This window comes from Balaenoptera physalus (assembly GCF_965194825.1).
Source record: "Balaenoptera physalus genome assembly, chromosome: 4".
NCBI classification, from domain to species: domain Eukaryota; kingdom Metazoa; phylum Chordata; class Mammalia; order Artiodactyla; family Balaenopteridae; genus Balaenoptera; species Balaenoptera physalus.
In genome coordinates this window covers 63,129,079-63,147,397 of record NC_138891.1, presented here as the reverse complement: position 1 = coordinate 63,147,397, position 18,319 = coordinate 63,129,079, and the positions used below count along the sequence as shown (strand labels likewise).

Here is an 18,319-nt window from a genome sequence, read left to right as displayed (position 1 = left end):
ACTAGCGAAGGGAGGGCGGGAGGAGCTGAGGAGAGAGGAATGCGCATGCGTCTCCCCTAGCCCTGCCTGAAGGCTGAGCAGCAAGGAGCACGGCGTGGGGCCCCGCGGCGCTGGTGGCCGCATGTTGAGGCGCCCGGGGTTGGGGTCCTGTGGACTGCAGACTCCATCTGCAAGTATCATCGGCCGTCATTTGTTCGTGAGCAGGCTGAGATTCTTGGGGGATAATGAGACTCGTGGTCTCTGCGAAGCGGCCAGATCCTTTCTGGATGTGTAATCTTCTCCGCCCCTAGCACGTTAAAAATTGTGGTCCTCCGTTTTCATTTCATCACCTAATGTGACCCGGAACCCTGGGGAGCTCAGAACCGAGTCAGACATTCCTTTCCCTCAGGGCACTCACAGTCTACATAAATACAGAACGTGGAATAGAAGGGAGAGTAGTAATTCTATTAAGCGCTGATCCTGGCGGGGAATGATACAAGCATTATCGCACTTGGTTCGTCACACATCTCTGAGAGAACATTTTATTCATTCGTTCAACAAACATTTCTTTTTTAAAAAAAATTTATTTTATTTATGTATTTTTGGCTGCTGTGGGCCTTCGTTACTGCGCGTCGGCTTTCTGTAGTTGTGGAGAGTGGGGGCTTCTTTTGTTTTGGAGCACGGACTCTAGGCACACGGGCTCCAGTAGTTGTGGCACGTGGGCTCAGTAGTTGTGGCTGGCGGGCTCTAGAGCACAGCCTCAGTAGTTGTGGTGCACAGGCCCAGCTGATCTGCGACATGTGAGATCTTCCCGGGCCAGGGCTCGAACCTATGTCCCCTGCATTGGCAGGCGGATTCTGCGCCACCAGGGAAGCCCCAACAAACGTTTCTTCAAGTCTCAGTGGGGTGAAGTTCACCCAGCTACTAAGTGGAAGAACTGGTGTTGGAACCCGATCCGTATGACATCATAGCTCCACAATATTTCTGCCATGTGTGGATAAAAAATTATTATTTTATGATGTCTTCATTTATTCATTCATTCAGCCTATCAGCATTTACTGAAACTCTACTCTGTGCCTTAATCAGATTGGAAATAAAGGTGGAAACACGAACACTCTAAAGTTGGGTAGGCCTGGAGGATGTAGGCCGCAAGGCCCGAGTCTTGAGAGGTGCAGCACCAGATGGGGAAAGAGGCAGTGGCTGCAGCGGGTAAGCCAGGCCTGCGGAAGTGCGGGACCTTGGGGACGTGGTGGAAGCGAGGTGAGGCAGCTTGGGTGTCCTTTGGTGGACAAGGAACTTGCCAGCAAGGCACCATGCTCTTTCAGCACGAGAACTGTCGGAGTTCCACCATCGATTCCTCAAAGTTTCTGCAAGCGTCGTTACCACCCATGGCCGCGTTGCATGTCTGGATTAGGAGCTCCAGGGGCTGAGGTTTGTTTCCGCCTGGCGGCTGTGGCTTGGCCCGCGTTACGCAGGCACCGTGGGTCCGAGGAGTCTGTCGTTTCTTCCCTCTACCAGTTAATGAGAGCGCTGAGCGAAAACTGTTTCTCCAGGATTTTGGAAAATTTAGCCTGGAGAAGGAAAGGCAGAAGGCAACTCAGTAAAAGTTTTCAATTAAAATGAGCGTACATTGTAGAAGAAGGTGTTCCACTGTCCTACAAATCCACAGGAAGAAAGAGAAAAGATGGGTGAGTAAACAAACAGGATTAGTAATTTGTGCGAGCACACACACGAGGGGGTTGCGTGGGGGTGTGTTGAAGGTATGGGAAATAGGTCCAATTGTAGAAAATTTTAAATGACTCCTGACACCTCTGAAAATGTGAGTGGTAAATCCAGGCCTTGTAATTCTGTAGACAGGTAGCTGGATGGATAAGGTTTTTTTTTTTTTTTTTTTTTTTTTTATTTATTTTATTTATGGCTGTGTTGGGTCTTCGTTTCTGTGCGAGGGCTTTCTCTAGTTGTGGCAAGCGGGGGCCACTCTTCATCGCGTTGCGCGGGCCTCTCACTACCGCGGCCTCTCTTGTTGCGGAGCACAGGCTCCAGACGCGCAGGCTCAGTAATTGTGGCTCACGGGCCCAGTTGCTCCGCGGCATGTGGGATCTTCCCAGACCAGGGCTCGAACCTGTGTCCCCTGCATTGGCAGGCAGATTCTCAACCACTGCGCCACCAGGGAAGCCTGGATGGATAAGGTTTTAACGGATGGGTCTTAAGGAGACTCTTTCTCGACCTGTTGTTATTTTTTTTATTTTTTATTTTTTGCTTCAAAACTTAACAACAACAATGAAACAAAAATGGGCAAAGGACTTGAATGGACATTTCTTGAAAGAAGATATACAAATGGCCAACAAGCACATGAAAGGTGCTTAACATGACTAATCATTAGGTAAGTGCAAATCAAGACTACAATGAAATATCACCTCATGCTCATTAGGATGACTGTTATCAAAACAAACAAACCAAACCCAAAACCAAAAACCAGAAGGTAAGAGGCATTAGTGAGGATGTGGAGAAACTGGAATCGTTGTGCACTGTTGGTGGGAATGTAAAATGGTACAGGCACTGTGGGAAACGGTATGGTGGTTCTTCGAAAAATGAAACAGAATTACTATGTGATCCAGCAATTCTACATCTGGATATATACCCCCAAAAAGTGAAAGCGGGGACTCAAACATATTTATACATCCATGCTCATAGCAACATTATTCATGATAGTTAAAACATGGAAGCAACCCAAGTGTATAAATAGGTAAGCAAAATGTGGTACCCTAACATATAATCCCCAGAGCTGGTTTCCATTCCAGCCTCTAGTCATTTACTAGCTGTTTATTCTTGGGCAGGTTACTCAATCACTCTATGCCTGGACTTCCTCATGTTTGAAATGGGATAATAACAGTACTTACCTCATAAGGTTGAAAATCCCTTAGAACACTGTTGACGCATTGTCAGTACAATTTAAGTATTAGCTAATATTATGACGATGCGTTTTTGTCTGCAACTTAATTTTTGTTTAATATATGGTGGAATGTAGACAAACCTAGCTATTTTCAATGATTCCATAACATTCTGTAGTATGCATTTACCATTATTTATCCAACCGTTTCTCAACTGATAAGCATTCAGATTTTTTTTGCAGTTTTTGCTATTATAAATAATGCTGCAACTAGCATCTTCCTATTGATATCTTTATACATTTGCATTTATTTCTTAGAATTTGTTCTTAAAGGAGAGTGACTGGTTCAAATTGAATTCACTTCCCATGGCAGGGGATATGCTGTTGAACTCACTGGGAAACCTGCTGAGACTTAGTTGCTCATGGTGTTATATTACTTAATGGCTATCCATGGAAAATGTGCCGTTTTGCACTGACACTGGCAATGTATGAGAGTGCCTGTTCCCCTACAGCTTCACAAACAGAGTGTGTGGACTTTCTGTCAATCTATAGGGGAACGAAGTGTAGTTTTAATTTGTATTTCCCTTTTTTTAAAAAAAATTTTATTTTATTTTGATTCTTTTCTCCCTTTTTAAAAAAAAATTAATTAATTTATTTTTGGCTGCATTGGGACTTTGCTGTTGCACGCGGGCTTTCTCTAGTTGCAGAGAGCAGGGGCTACTCTTTGTTGTGGTGTGCAGGCTTCTCATTGTGGTGGCTTCTCTTGTTGCGGAGTATGGGCTCTAGGCGTGTGGGCTTCAGTAGTTGTGGTTCGCGGGCTCTAGAGCATAGGCTCAGTAGTTGTGGCGCGTGGGCTTAGTTGCTCCACGGCATGTGGGATCTTCCCCGACCAGGGCTCGAACCTGTGTCTCCTGCATTGGCAGGTGGATTCTTAACCACTGTGCCACCAGGGAAGCCCTGTATTTCTCTTAGTTTGAGTGAGGTTGAACATATTTTCATATGTTAAAAGACCATTTGGTCAACCGTCAGTTCTTGTTCTTTTTGTAAATTAATATATTGCCATTAAGGTTTCAAAATGAGTCTTGAATATCAACCAGTCTAGAATGTAAGCTCTGTGAAAATTGGGGCTTTCTGTCTGTTTTAGTCACTACTGTATCCCAGGTCTAGAAGAGTACCTGGCACATGGCACATGCTCAATAAATATTTGCTGAATGAATGATTGGTCGTTGCCAGTCAGTAAGTGAGAATCTCATCAACTTTAGACAAATAAGTAGAAGTAATTTCAGGCTCCTCCAAGCTGAGGCTTATGTTTTTTGTTTTGTTTTTTAAATTGTGGTAAAGTACACATAACATAAAATTTACCATCTTAACCATTTTTAGGTGTACAGTTCAGTGCTATCGAGTACATTCACATTGTTGTGCTGCCATCACCACCATCCATCCACAGAACTCTTTTCATGTTGCAAAACTGAAGCTCTGTATCCATCAAACAATAATTTCCCATTCTCTTCTCCCCTCAACCCTGGCAACCACCATCCTACTATCTGTCTACATGATTTTGACTACTCTAAGTACCGCATATAAGTAGAATCAAACAATATTTGTTCTTTTGTGACTAGTTTACTTCACTTAGCATGAAAGAATGCTAAGTGAAGTAATGCTTAGCATGAAGTGTCCTCAAGTTTCATCCATGTTGTAGCATACATCAGAATTTCCTTCCTTTTAAAGGCTGAGTCATAGTCCACTGTATGTATACACCACATTTTACTTATCCATTCATCTGTTAATGGACACTTGGGTTGCTTCCATGTTTTAGCTATTGTGAATAATTCTGCTCTGAACATGAGTGTATAAATATCTGTTTGAGTCCCTGCTTTCACTTTTTTGGGTCATATATCCAGAAGTAGAATTGCTGGATTGCATAGTTTAATCTTAAACCACCATACTGTTTTCCAGCACCTGTACCATTTTACATTCTAGCCTATAGTGCACAAGGGTTCAAATTTCTCCATATCCTCACCAATGCTTGTTATTTTCTTTGAAAAAACTTTTATTTTATAATGTCCATCCTAATAGGTGTGAAGGGGTATCTCACTGTGGTTTTGATTTGCATTTCTCTAATGACTAGTGATGTTGATCATCTTTGCATGTATTTATTGACCATTTGTCTATCTTCTTTTGAGAAATGTCTATTCAAGTCCTTTGCCCTTTTTAAAATCAATTTTTTTGGGACTTCCCTGGTGGTCCAGTGGCTAAGACTCCGTGCTCCCAATGCAGGGGGCCTGGGTTTGATCCCTGGTCAGGGAACTAGATCCTACATGCCGCGACTAAGAGTTTGCATGCTGCAACTAAAGATCCTGCACGCGGCAACAAAGATCCCATGTGCTGCAACTAAGACCCGACGCAGACAAATAAATAAATAAATATTTAAAAAAATCAGTTTTGTTGTCATCGAGTTGTAGGAGTTCTTTATATATTCTGGATATCAATCCCTTATCAGATATATGGTTTGCAAATATTTTCTCCAATTCTATAGGTTGCCTTTTTACTCTGTTGGTGGTGTCCCTTGATGCACAAATGTTTTAAATTTTTTTAAAAATAAATTTATTTATTTACTTTTGGCTGCGTTGGGTCTTCGTTGCTGCGCGCGGGCTTTCTCTAGTTGCAGCGAGTGGGGGCTACTGTTCGTTGTGGTGCACGGGCTTCTTATTGTGGTGGCTTCTCTTGTTGTAGAGCACGGGCTCTAGGTGCGCGGGCTTCAGTAGGTGTGGCACACGGGCTCAGTAGTTGTGGCTCGCGGGCTCTAGAGCGCAGGCTCAGTAGTTGTGGCACACGGGCTTAGTTGCTCTGGAGCATGTGGGATCTTCCTGGACCAGGGCTTGAACCCGTGTTCCCTGCATTGGCAGGCAGATTCTTAACCACGGCACCACCAGGAAAGCCCAATGTTTTAAATTTTGATGAAGTCCAACTTATCTATTTTTTTCTTTTGTTGCCTGTACTGTTGGTGCCATATCCAAGAAATCATTGGCAACCCTGTTTTTCTTCTAACTTTTATAAATTTATTTATTTTATTTATTTATTTTTGGCTGCGTTGGGTCTTCGTTGCTATGCGCACGCTTTCTCTAGTTGTGGCAAGCGGAGGCTACTCTTCGTTGCGGTGCGCAGGCTTCTCATTGCAGTGGCTTCTCTTGTTGCGGAGCATGGGCTCTAGGCGCGAGGGCTTCAGTAGTTGTGGCACGTGTGCTCAGTAGTTGTGGCTCGTGGGCTCTAGAGCGCAGGCTCAGTAGTTGTGGCACACGGACTTAGTTGCTACGAGGCATGTGGGATCTTCCTGGACCAGGGCTCGAACCCATGTCCGCTGCATTGGCAGGCGGATTCTTAACCACTGCGCCACCAGGGAAGCCCCTCTTCTAACTTTTAAATGGCACTTTTTTCAGGTTCTACATGTAAAGATGTCAAAATAATGGTATGATATGTCCCCTTCAGGACACCCTTGATACATGTACAAGAGCTGGACTTTTCTAGACATTGCTAAACAGTCAGTACTCTGTTTTTTGTATACATCGAACTGATGTATTAGAGCACTTTCAGGGTAAATCTTAGGGCCTTTCATGCTTCTCAGCTGGGCTTACTTGCTGCTTAGTGATCAGAGCCAATTATTCACTGCATGAGTGTTTATTTTTCTAATAACTTTTAGGTCTGGAGTATTTGTACTGAAAGTTGAGGGTTGTTAATATCCTATTGGATAGCTGAGGTTTTTACTGTTCATGTCCTAGCTTGCTGGTCTCTCTCTCTCTCTCTCTGTTCTTTTTCCCCCTGGAATCTTCACTATCACCACCAGAGGTGTAACTAGTCTCCAGAGGTATGACAATCCTCTTTGTCCAGGATGAGAGTTGAGGAAAAATATTCTTTAAACTTTCTCAAAAGCTCAGTTGAAACAGGTTGAGGTTTTTCAAAAGAAACTGCACTTAAAGGCTTAAGGGAGGAGAAGGGTGTGGGAAAAAAAGAAAGCGATTGACACACATAAAACAATACTTTGGCTAGACCTTGAGATGCTGGAGGGTGGCCTGTGGAGTTAGGCAATACCACCCCCTAGAGGTAATTGCTGTGCACCAACCTACTCACCAATTGTTAGACCTTTCAGGCTGGATGGGAGAGCCAGTAGGGTTCCTGAGGCAGCATTGCCAAGAGGAGAAAAAAGTGTGGCCAAGCAGACCAGCCTGAACATCAAGGTCTTGAATCCAGATGAGCAAGGATTGTAGGCACAGTGTGTGAACCTAGAATTGTCTTCTCAGAGAAATGATCTTTCAAGAACAAGAAATAAAGACATTTTCAGATAAACAAAAACTGAGACAACTGATCATCAAAAGACCTTGACTAAAGGACTTTTGACCTTCTAAAGTTACACTGTCTAGTGCAGTAGCCACTAGCCATATATAGCTATTAAAATTAAAATTATATAACATAAAAAATCCAGTAATGTAATCACATTTGCCACATTTCAAGTGCTTAGTAGTCACATGTGGCTAGCAGCTAGTATACTGTAAAGTGCAGATATAGAAAATTTCCACCATTTTGAACAGTGTATTGAACAGCACTTCCTCAAGCAGAAGGAGAAAATTCCAGAACAAAGGTCTTAGCTGCAAGGTGGAAGATCTAGTAAAGAATATTGTAAATATGTGAGTAAAGCGAAACAAATATTGATACCAAAAATATTAATTGGGGAGCATCAAAAAAAGAAAGTACTAAATTACTTATATGTATAAGTCAGGAAGGAGGTGATCAGAGTTAAAAAAATTCTAAGATCTTTTTTATTATTCATGTAAAGACTGGACCAAGAAATAAAATGCAGCAATATACTGTTTACAAGCGACACACTTAAGACATAAGGACTCAGAAAAGCTGAAAGTAAAAAGGTGGCAAATGTTGTCCAAGACTAATCTGTTGGTAAGCTGTACTAGAAATGGAAATGGTCATGTTATAATGATAGAACTTTAATTCACAGGAATATAAAATATTTCAAATTCTGTGCACCTACAAATGCAGCTTTAAAACATATGAAGTAAAAATTTACAAAACTATAAGAAACAGTTGACAAATCCACTCTCAGAGTAAGAGATTTAAAAATGTATTTCTCTCAGTATTTGGTAGGTCAAGCAGATAAATGAATAGGATACAGAAGTCTTGAATATCACAATTAACCATGTTGATCTAATGAGTTTATGTAGAATACTGCACTCAGTAGTAAGATAATATGCATTATTTCCAAATGCCGGTGGAATGTTTGTGAACATTAACTATGCATAAAGCAAATCTCAACAGACTGCAAGAAATTGGTGTCAGATAGACCCTTTGAAAAGTATGGTCCATAGAGCAGCTGCAGCACAATTAAGCCTGTTAGAAATGTGGAAGCTCAGGCCCCACTTCAGACCTCCTGCATCAGAATCTGCATTTTGACAACACCCCCAGGGGATTCATGTGCACATTCAAGTTTGACATGTGTTGACACAAAGCATATTTTCCGACCACAGTATAATTAAGTTAGAAATCAATAATACAAAGATAATTTAGAAAACCCCATGTGTTTGGAAATTAAGAACATACCTCTAAAGATAGTTATATATGTGTATATATATGTATATATAAATGCCTATTTATATATATAATGTTGTTTTTTCCATCTACAGGCATTACTTGGTATACTTGTGCATTCGTCAACCCCACAGGTTGGTTCCCTGGGTCCACAACCCCCAAACTGGGAATCACTGCCTTAAACTTTGTGACAATAATACTAGTTTAATTGTAGACAATATTTTGAGAGCCAGTAATGTGCTTTTTTCTTTATCTTTCTGAATACATGACATCATTATGGTTGGTTTGAGGCCTGCATCTGCCTGAGAAGAGATTAGGATTTGTAACAGAAAGGAGGCAAACAGAAAGAAACAAGCAGTGAAAAAAATTTTTTATAATGAAAAAGTTAAACATACACAAAAGTAGAGAAAATAGTATAATGAATCCTTGATACCCATCACCATATGAAACAGTGATCAACTTATAGACAGTCTTATTTCATCTGTACCCTTCAGCGTGCTCAAAGTCACCAAGGCCACCAGCATCAAGAAGCAATTCCAGAATTTCTGAGACTGGACACCTACCACTCCCCCAAACAAAATAAAGTTATTTTCCCAGTAAAAACAAAAACCAAAACCAAAAATCTTATCATTTCATTTGTAAATATTCCAGCATTTATCGCTAGAAGAAAAGAATTATTTAATAAAAATAACTACAATGTCATTATCCTGCTGAAAATTAACAGTGATTTTCTGATATCATTAAATATCCACCCTGTTCAAATTTTCCCACTTAGCTAATAAGTGTTTTTTCTTTCAACAGTTTATTGTTTAATTCAAGATCAAAATAAATTCATACATTGCAATTGTTTGAAATATCTCTTAAGTTTCTCTCTTTTAAAAAATAATCATTTTGAAATAATTTTAGATTTACAGAAAAGTTGCAAAATAGTACAGAGAGCTTCCTAATGTTATTCCCCTAATGTTAACAATTTATATAACCATAATATAATAGTACATGAAATCCGGAAAATTAATACTGGTACAATGTTACTAAGTAAGCTATAGACTTACTAGAATTTCAACAGTTTCCCCTTTCAATATCATTTTCTGCTCCAGGATTAGATCAAGATCCCCCATTGCATTTAGTTTTCACTTCTCCTTAGTCGCCTCACATCTGTGGTGATTCCTCAGTCTTTCCTTGCTTTTCATGACTTTGACACTTTTGATAAGTACTGGTCAGTTATTTTGTAGAATGTCACTCAGTTTAGTTTTATTTAGCAGCTTTATTGAGATATAATTTACATACCATAGAGTTCACTCATTTAAAGTGTGCAATTCAGTGTTTTTAGTATATTTACAGAGATGTGCCTCTATCATCGTAATCTAATCTTAATACATTTTCATCATCCCATAAAGAAAACTTGTATCCATTAGCAGTCACTTCCCATTCCTCCCAACCCACCGCTATCTCCTCCCCCACCAACTCTCGGCAGATACTAGTCTACTTTTTATCTCTATGAATGTGCCTATTCTGGACATTTCATATAAATTATGACACAATGTGGCCTTTTATGTCTTTCACTTACAGAATATTGTCAAGGTTCATCTATGTTGTGGCATGTGTCAGTACTTCATTCTTTTTTACAGCTGAACAATTGTCCATCATATGGATATACCACATTTTGTTTATCCATTATCAGTGGATGGACATTTGTTTTTTTCCCATTTCTTGGCTGTTATGAATAATGCTGCTATCAACATTTGTGTAAAAGTTTTGTGGGGGTATGTGTTTTCATTTATCTTGGGCATATACCTACCTTGGAGTAGAATTGTTGGGTCATATGGTGACTCTATGTTTAACATATTTAGGAGCTGTCAAACTATTTTCCAAAAAGGCTACACCATTTTGCTTTCCAATCAGCAACACATGAGGACTCCAATTTCTTCATGTCCTCACCAACACTTGTTATTATCTTTTTGATCAGAGCCATTCTCATGAGTGTGAAGTGGCTTCGCATTGTGGTTTTGATTTGCATTCTCCTAATGACTAAGATGTTGAACATCTTTTCATGTGCTTATTGGTCACTTGTATGTCTTCTTTGGTGAAACATCTATTCAAATTCTTTGCTCCTTTCTATATTTTATTTTATTTTTTTGGCTGTGTTGGGTCTTCGTTGCTGCGCGCGGGCTTTCTCTAGTTGTGGCAAGCAGGGCCTACTCTTCGTTGCGGCGCGTGGGCTTCTCACTGAGGTGGCTTCTTTTGTTGTAGAGCACAGGCTCTAGGCGCGCAGGCTTCAGTAGTTGCAGCACGTGGGCTCAGTAGTTGCGGCGCACGGGCTCTAGAGCGCAGGCTCAGTAGTTGTGGCACCTGGGCCCAGCTGCTCCACGGCAAGTGGGATCCTCCCGGACCAGGGATCGAACCTGTGTCCCCTGCATTGGCAGGCGGACTCTCAACCACTGCACCACCAGGGAAGTCCTATTTTGTATTTTAAAAAAATTTTATTTTATACTGGAGTAGAGTTGATTAACAATGTGTTAATTTCAGGTGTACAGCAAAGTGATTCAGTTATACATATACATGTACCTACTGTTTTTCAAATTCTTTTCCCATTTAGGTTATTATAGAGTATTGAGCAGAGTTCCCTCTGCTATTCATTATTTGCTCCTTTTTAAATTGGTTATTTGTCTATTTGTTGTTGGGTTATAAGAGTTATTTATGGGCTTCCCTGGTGGTACAGTGGTTGAGAATCTGCCTGCCAATGCACGGGACACGGGTTCAAGCCCTGGTCTGGGAAGATCCCACATGCCGCAGAGCAACTAGGCCCGTGAGCCACAATTACTGAGCCTGCGCGTCTGGAGCGTGTGCTCCGCAAGAGAGGCCACGATAGTGAGAGGCCCGCGCACCGCGATGAAGAGTGGCCCCCACTTGCCGCAACTAGAGAAAGCCCTCGCACAGAAACGAAGACCCAACACAGCCATAAAATAAAAATAAATAAATAAATAATTAAGCAAATATGGTTAAGGGAAAAAAAAAAAACAAGAGTTCTTTATGTTTTCTGGATACAAGTCCCTTATCAGATGTACGACCCTCAAATATTTTCTTCCAGTCTGTGGGCTCTTTTTCCCCCCGCTTCTTGATGATTCTTTTAAAGTACAAAAGTTTTAAATTTTGAGGAAGTCAATTTATCTGTCTTTTTTATCATTTGTGCTTTTGGTGTTGTGTATAAGAAATCATTGCCCAACCTAAGATCATGAAGATTTACTCCTATGTTTTCTTCTAAGAGTTTTAGCTCTTGCATCTAGGTCTAGAGATCTGATTTGAGTTAATTTTTGTGTATGGTGTGAAATAGGGATCCAAACTCATTCTTTTGCATGTTGATATCTAGTTATCCCATCACCATTTGCTGAAAAAAAAAAAGATTCTTTTCCCTATTGTATTGCCTTGGTCCATTTGTAAAAATTAATTGATCATATATTTGACATCTCCAGGGTCATTGAGACCAGAACAACCCTCCAAGGTCACAAAGTTAGTAAGTGGTGAACCTGTGACATCAATCCAGATCTGTGTGCCTTCACAGCTCATTTTTTTCCATTCAAATCATTTGTGGAAGATGAAGAAGCTGCTTTTAAGCGTTTTTTGTTTTGTTTTGTTTTGTTTTTTTACAATGCTGTTACAATCTATAAAGGAGTTTTGGTGAACCTGCACTACCATTAACACATTTTTCCTGTTTTACTACAAAAAAAAAATTAATTGATCATAAATGTTAGGGTTTATTTATGAACTCCCAATTCTATTTCATTGATCTATATGTTTATCCTTGTGTTAGTACAACACTATCTTGATTATTGTAGTCTGTAGTAAGTTTTGAAATCAGAAAGTGTAAGTCTACCAACTGGGTTCTTCTCTTCCATGATTATTTTGGCTATTTTGAGTCTCTTGCATTTCCATATGAATTTTAGAATAAGCTTCTCAATTTCTGCAAAAAATGCAGGATTTTGATAGGGATTATGTTGAATCTGTAGGTCAATCTGGGAAGTATCGCCATCTTCACAATATTAAGTTTTCCCAAATCTTGAACATGGTATATCTTTTCATTTATTTAGATCCTCTTTAATTTTTTTTAGCAATGTTTTATAGTTTTCAAGATACAAATCTTGTACTTCTTTTGTTAAGTTTACCTAAATGTCTTATTTTTAATAATTCTTAATTTTATTTTCAGGCTGTTTATTGCTAATGTATATGAATAGAATGCTTTTTGTATACTGATCTCGCATCTTATAATCCTGTTGAACTTATTTATTAGTTCTAATAGATGTTTTAGTGGATTCCTTCAGATTTTCTATTTATAAGATCCTGTCATCTGCAAATATAGTTTTACTTCTTCCTTTCCAATCTGGATGCCTTTTATTTATTTTTCTTGCCAATTGTCCTGGCTAACATTCAGTACAATGTTGACTAGAAGTGGAAAGAATGGGCATCCTTATCTTGTTCCCAATTTTAGGGATGAAAGATTCAGTGTTTTGCTATTTAGTGTGATGAAAGCTGCAGGTTTTTCATAGATGCCCTTTATCTATTGATTGAGGAATTTCCTTTCTATTTTTAGTTTGTTGATATTTTTTGTAATGAAAGGTGTTGGATTTTTGTCAAATGCTTTGTCTGCATCTGTTGAAATGATCATGTGGGTTTTGACCTTTGTTCTTCTTTTTAAATAAATTTATTTATTTATTTTTATTTGTTTATTTTTGGCTGCACTGGGTCTCCGTTGCTGTGCACGGGCTTTCTCTAGTTGCAGAGAGCAGGGGCCGCTCTTCGTTGCGGTGCGCGGGCTTCTCATTGCGGTGTCTTCTCTTGTTGCGGAGCACGGGCTCTAGGCACGCAGGCTTCGGTAGTTGTGGCTCACGGGCTCTAGAGCGCAGGCTCAGTAGTTGTGGTGCATGGGCTTTGTTGCTCCGCGGCATGTGGGATCTTTCCGGACCAGGGCTGGAACCCGTGTCCCCTGCATTGGCAGGAGGTTTCTTAACCACTGCACCACCAGGGAAGACCTACATTAATGTACTTTAAATGTTAAATCAACCTTGTATTCTTGGGATAAATCCCACTTGTTTATGGTGTATAATCCTCTTGATATGTTGCTGGACTCAATTTGTTAGTACGTTAGTAGTTTGAGAATTTTTGCTTTTAGATTCATAAGGGATATTGGTCTGTAGTTTTCTTTTTTATAATGTCTTTGTCTGATTTTATTTTATTTCATTTCATTTCATTTCTTTTTTTTTTTTTTTTCTGGCTGCGCCGTGTGGCTTGTGGGATCTTAGTTCCCGCACCAGGAATTGAAACTGAGCCCCCAGCAGTGGAAGCACGGAGTCCTAACCACTGGATGACTAGGGAATTCCCTGTCTTTGTCTGATTTTAGTATCTGGGTAATAACACTGGCCTCATAGAATAGTTATGAAATATTCCCTCTGCTTTTAATTTCCGGAAGAGATTGTGTAGAATTGATATTAATTATTCTTTATATATTTGACAAAATTCACCAGTGAAGCTATCTGGGTCTATGGGAAGTTTTTTCAAATTATTAAAATCAGTTTAGGTTTGTTTGGTATTTTATCACAATTAAAGTTATGCATCTTAAATCTCTTTTACTTTGTAGATTCCTTTTCTCCCTTTCTATATATGTTTGCATTTTGTGAAAAAAAAGTTTTGAATGAAGCAACATTTAATGGCTCACATTCAAAAGTGATTATATAGCAAGATAACAGGCAGTTTGAGAGTGAAAGGAATTTCTATATATTTTTATATCCCTCTTTAGCATATCAAGGACTAGGCCTAGTTGGTCAGATCAGGAGTTTTCCTCATAGTCTAGAGAAGATAACGCTGCCATTTAGTCAAGAAACTAGAGTTAGAAAGAATGATGATATGACATAGGGAAAAACCTAACCCCTGAGATCCTAGGGGATTGTAGGGAAAATAAGAGGGTCAAAATAGGTGAGACAGTGGCAAGAAGGGAGATGGTCAGATGTGTGCCTTTGTTTCCCCTCTCTGGGTCCCAGTTGAGTGCTATGGACCAGTAGCAAGGAGAAAGCTTGCCAGTCTTTGGTTGATTGTGAAGATCAGAACTTCACAGTTCTCTGAGAGGATCCCAGAGGTAGAAGCTTGGGGAAGAGCTGCCTCTAACTGCTTGCTGCTATGGTCGTTGGTAGACCTGCCTGATTCGTGTGTGTGTGTGTGTGTGTGTGTGTGTGTGTGTGTGAGAGAGAGAGAGAGAGAGAGAGAGACAGACAGAGAGACAGACAGAGAGAGAGAGAGACAGGTAGCTACACTAATGTGTTTAATTATTTCCAGTCCCTGAAGATGGAAAAGGATTGCTACTTGGTCCTAGATTGACCTGGGAATTAAGAAGCACCCTCCATGTGCTTCAGCAGAATAAAACTGTTTCGTCACTGGTTCCTAAGAATGGTCTGTTCCAGGCCTTCCACTGTTAAGGTGGTTTGCTCTTGCTCAAAAGACTCTTACAATGTGACCTATATAGGTGCTGAGGGAACACAAAATCATAAACAGGCAAAGAAAATTGACAATTTACTTAAGGGGATTCAGTCTCAGGAAGAATGACTCTATTAGTCACAGATTATAGAGAAACAGAATATTTATATCCTGAGGAAAAAATATATACAGAGAGAGATTTTAAGAAATTGGCTCTTTCGTTCTTTTTTTTTTTTTTTGGCCACACTGTGTGGTATGCGGGATCTTAGTTCCCCGACCAGGGATCGAACCCATGCGCCCTGCCGTGGAAGTGTGGAGTCCTAACCACTGGACCACCAGGGAATTCCCAAGAAATTGGCTCTTGTGATTCTAGGGGCGAAATCTGTAGGACAGCCTGAGAGGTTGAAAATTCAGGAAGGAGTTGATGTCGAAGTCTTGAGTTTGAAATCTGCAGGGCAGGCCAGGAGACTGGAAACTCAATCAGGGTTTCTACGTTGTACTCTTAAAAAAAAATTCTGCTTTCTTGAGGTATAATTGACAAATATGTTGCACTCTTGAGGCAGAATTCCTTCATCAGAAATGTCAGTCTTTGCTCTTAAGGTCTTAAATTGATTGGATGAGGCCCACCCACATTATGGAGGGTAATTTGCTTTATTTAAAGTCTATTGATTGTAAATGTTAATCACATATAAAAATACCTTCACAACAGCATCCAGACTATCATTTGACCAGACAACTGGGTTCCATAGCCTAGGCAAGTTGACACATAAAATTAACCATCTCAATGACCAAGATGGATATTCAGGACCGAGGCTCCTACTGAGGTAGAAAAGATAAAAAAAGAGAAGGTAATGTTTAGGGTATGCGATCAGAACATTTAGAAAACTTTATGAAAGTAAGTAAAGTGTTTTTTTTTAATTTATTTATTTATTTTTGGCTGTGTTGGGTCTTCATTGCTGTGCGAGGGCTTTCTCTAGTTGTGGCTAGAGGGGGCTACTCTTCGTTGTGGTGCGCGGGCTTCTCGTTGCTGTGGCTTCTCTTATTGCAGAACACGGGGTCTAGGTGCACGGGCTTCAGGAGTTGTGGCACGCAGGTTCAGTAGTTGTGGCTCATGGGCTTTAGAGCGCAGGCTCAGTAGTTGTGGCGCACGGGCTTAGTTGCTCTGCGGCATGTTGGATCTTCCTGGACCAGGGCTCAAACCCATGTCCCCTGCATTGGCAGGAGGATTCTTAATCACTGCGCCACCAAGGAAGCCCCAAGAAAAGTGTTTTTAATTAAAACATTCAATAGATAAACTAAGAGTAGAAATGGTCACTACTGAGAACTGAATTAGTTGTCTAGAAGATTGGTTATAACACAAAGCCAAACTACAAAGAAACAAGGGAATGAAGAAAAAGAGTTTGGAGGACAGGTGTGCTAACCTGTGAATAGGAGAAACTCCAGAACAGAAAAAGATTAGATGGAGAGGAGTGTTGCTTAAAATAAAACATCTTGGTGGGGACTTCCCTGGTGGTACAGTGGCAAAGAATCTGCTTTCCAATGCAGGGGATGCGGGTTCAATCGCTAGTCGGGGAACTAGGATCCCACATGCCGTGGGGTGCCTAAGCCCACGCGCCACAACGAGAGAGAGAGAAGGCGGCGTGCCACAACGAAGAGCCCGAGCCGCGACGAAAGATCCCGCAAGCCTCAGCGAAGACCCCGCGTGCCGCAACTAAGACCCAACGCAGCCAAAAAATAGATAAATAAAATATTTAAAAAAAAAGAATTAAAAAAAACCCATCTTGGTGGGGGATCAGCATAATAATTTCGTTTTGGAAATTAATGGAAATATATTGGTCTAATTATAACTGTTAGGAAGATCAGCATGAACATAATTAAAAAGCATTACAGGACTTCAGATTTATAGGAGGAAAAAAAATTAATAGAAATTAGACCAAGCCAGCAAAATTAAGGGAATGGAAAATAGAGAAAACAACACCAAGGAATATAAATCATAAACATAAAATGTATGGAAGGAATAAAACCAACTGTATTTTCTCTAAATGTAAATAAGGCTGAATTCATCTATCAAAAGACAATATTGAATTAAATAAAATGCAGCTTTATGTTGTTTACATAAAATGCACCGAAAACAAAGTGACAAGGAAAGATGGGAAATAAGTACCCTCAAAGATGTACAAGAAAATAGGGAACCAGGTGGCTGGAAACAAAGATAGCAGGGAGACATGTTTTACTCTATTGTACCTTTTAATATTTGTACCTTATATGTGAAATACCTTTCCAAAATTAACCAAGAATTAGTAAAATAAATATGCAAAGATACCAGGCCAAAGCAAGAGTGGCAAGATTATTGTCATACAAATGGAAATGAAGTTCAGAACACATTGAACAGATGTTATTTATGGATAAAATCAGGTACAATTCATGAAGAAGATGGAATAACCATACACTTTTATGCATCATATGAGGTAGCAGTTAAGTATATAAAAGAAAAACTACAAGTACTCAGAGAACTTGAATAAAATACTTCTAGCACACACACAGAGGATTTGAATAATCCAATCAGTAAGCTCTATTTATAGATGTACATATAACTAGGGAATATATACTTTCTTTAAAGAAAAGAATTATTTATTTGGCTGTGTCGGGTCCTGAAACAGTTGCAAAATCAATCATGAATCCGGCCAGAAAGAAACTATAAATTCAAAAAGTTTCTGATTTAAAGACCATGCTCTCTGATGATAATCCAAGAAACTGGAAATTAACAATGAAAACGTAACAATAACAAAACCCACTTATCCATGGATATAAGAAACATTCTCCTGGGACTTCCCTGGTGGTCCAGTGGGTTAGATTCCATGCTCCCAATGCAGGGGGCATGGGTTCGATCCCTGGTCGGGAGCCAGATCCCAAATGCATGCCACAACTAGGAAGTCCTTATGCCACAACTAAAGATCCCACTTTCCACAATGAAGATCCTGCATTCCACTGTGAAGACCCGGCGCAGCCAAAGTAAATAAATATTAAAAAAAAAAAGAAAGAAACACTCTCCTAAATAGTTTTTAGATCAAGGAGGAAATAAAAACTGAAATTATGAACTGTCTAGGAAGTAATAAAGAGGAGAACGCTTCATTCTAAAACCTATAGAATGCAGCTCAAACTGTGTCAGAGTAAAATTTATAGAAAGACTAAGAATATTTTAATTGAGAATTCAACTTAGAAAATAAAAGAGTAGGGCTTCCCTGGTGGCGCAGTGGTTAAGAATCCGCCTGCCAATGCAGGGGACACAGGTTCGATCCCTGGTCTGGGAAGATCCCACATGCCGCGGAACAGCTAAGCCCCTGCGCCACGACTACTGAGCCTGCACTCTAGAGCCTGCATGCCACAACTACTGAAGCC

General features: G+C 40.1%; 1 protein-coding gene and 1 long non-coding RNA gene across 2 annotated transcripts in view; one reads left to right on the top strand and one right to left on the bottom strand.

Annotated features, from left to right (window-relative positions):
• Window positions 1-97: 97 nt before the first annotated feature.
• The window catches only part of ABCC5 (ATP binding cassette subfamily C member 5), a 191,097-nt gene continuing 172,875 nt past the window's right edge, over window positions 98-18,319 (top strand). Inside the window, exon 1 of the mRNA XM_082459941.1 lies at window positions 98-1,667. The gene's annotated coding sequence lies outside the window, so the exon portion shown is untranslated. The remainder of the gene's footprint in view (window positions 1,668-18,319) is intronic.
• Window positions 1,855-17,698, bottom strand: LOC309659838. The gene is made up of 2 exons (XR_014262999.1): window positions 6,016-17,698; window positions 1,855-5,525 (listed from the first exon to the last, which is right to left on the bottom strand). It is a non-coding gene; the product is annotated as an uncharacterized lncRNA (long non-coding RNA).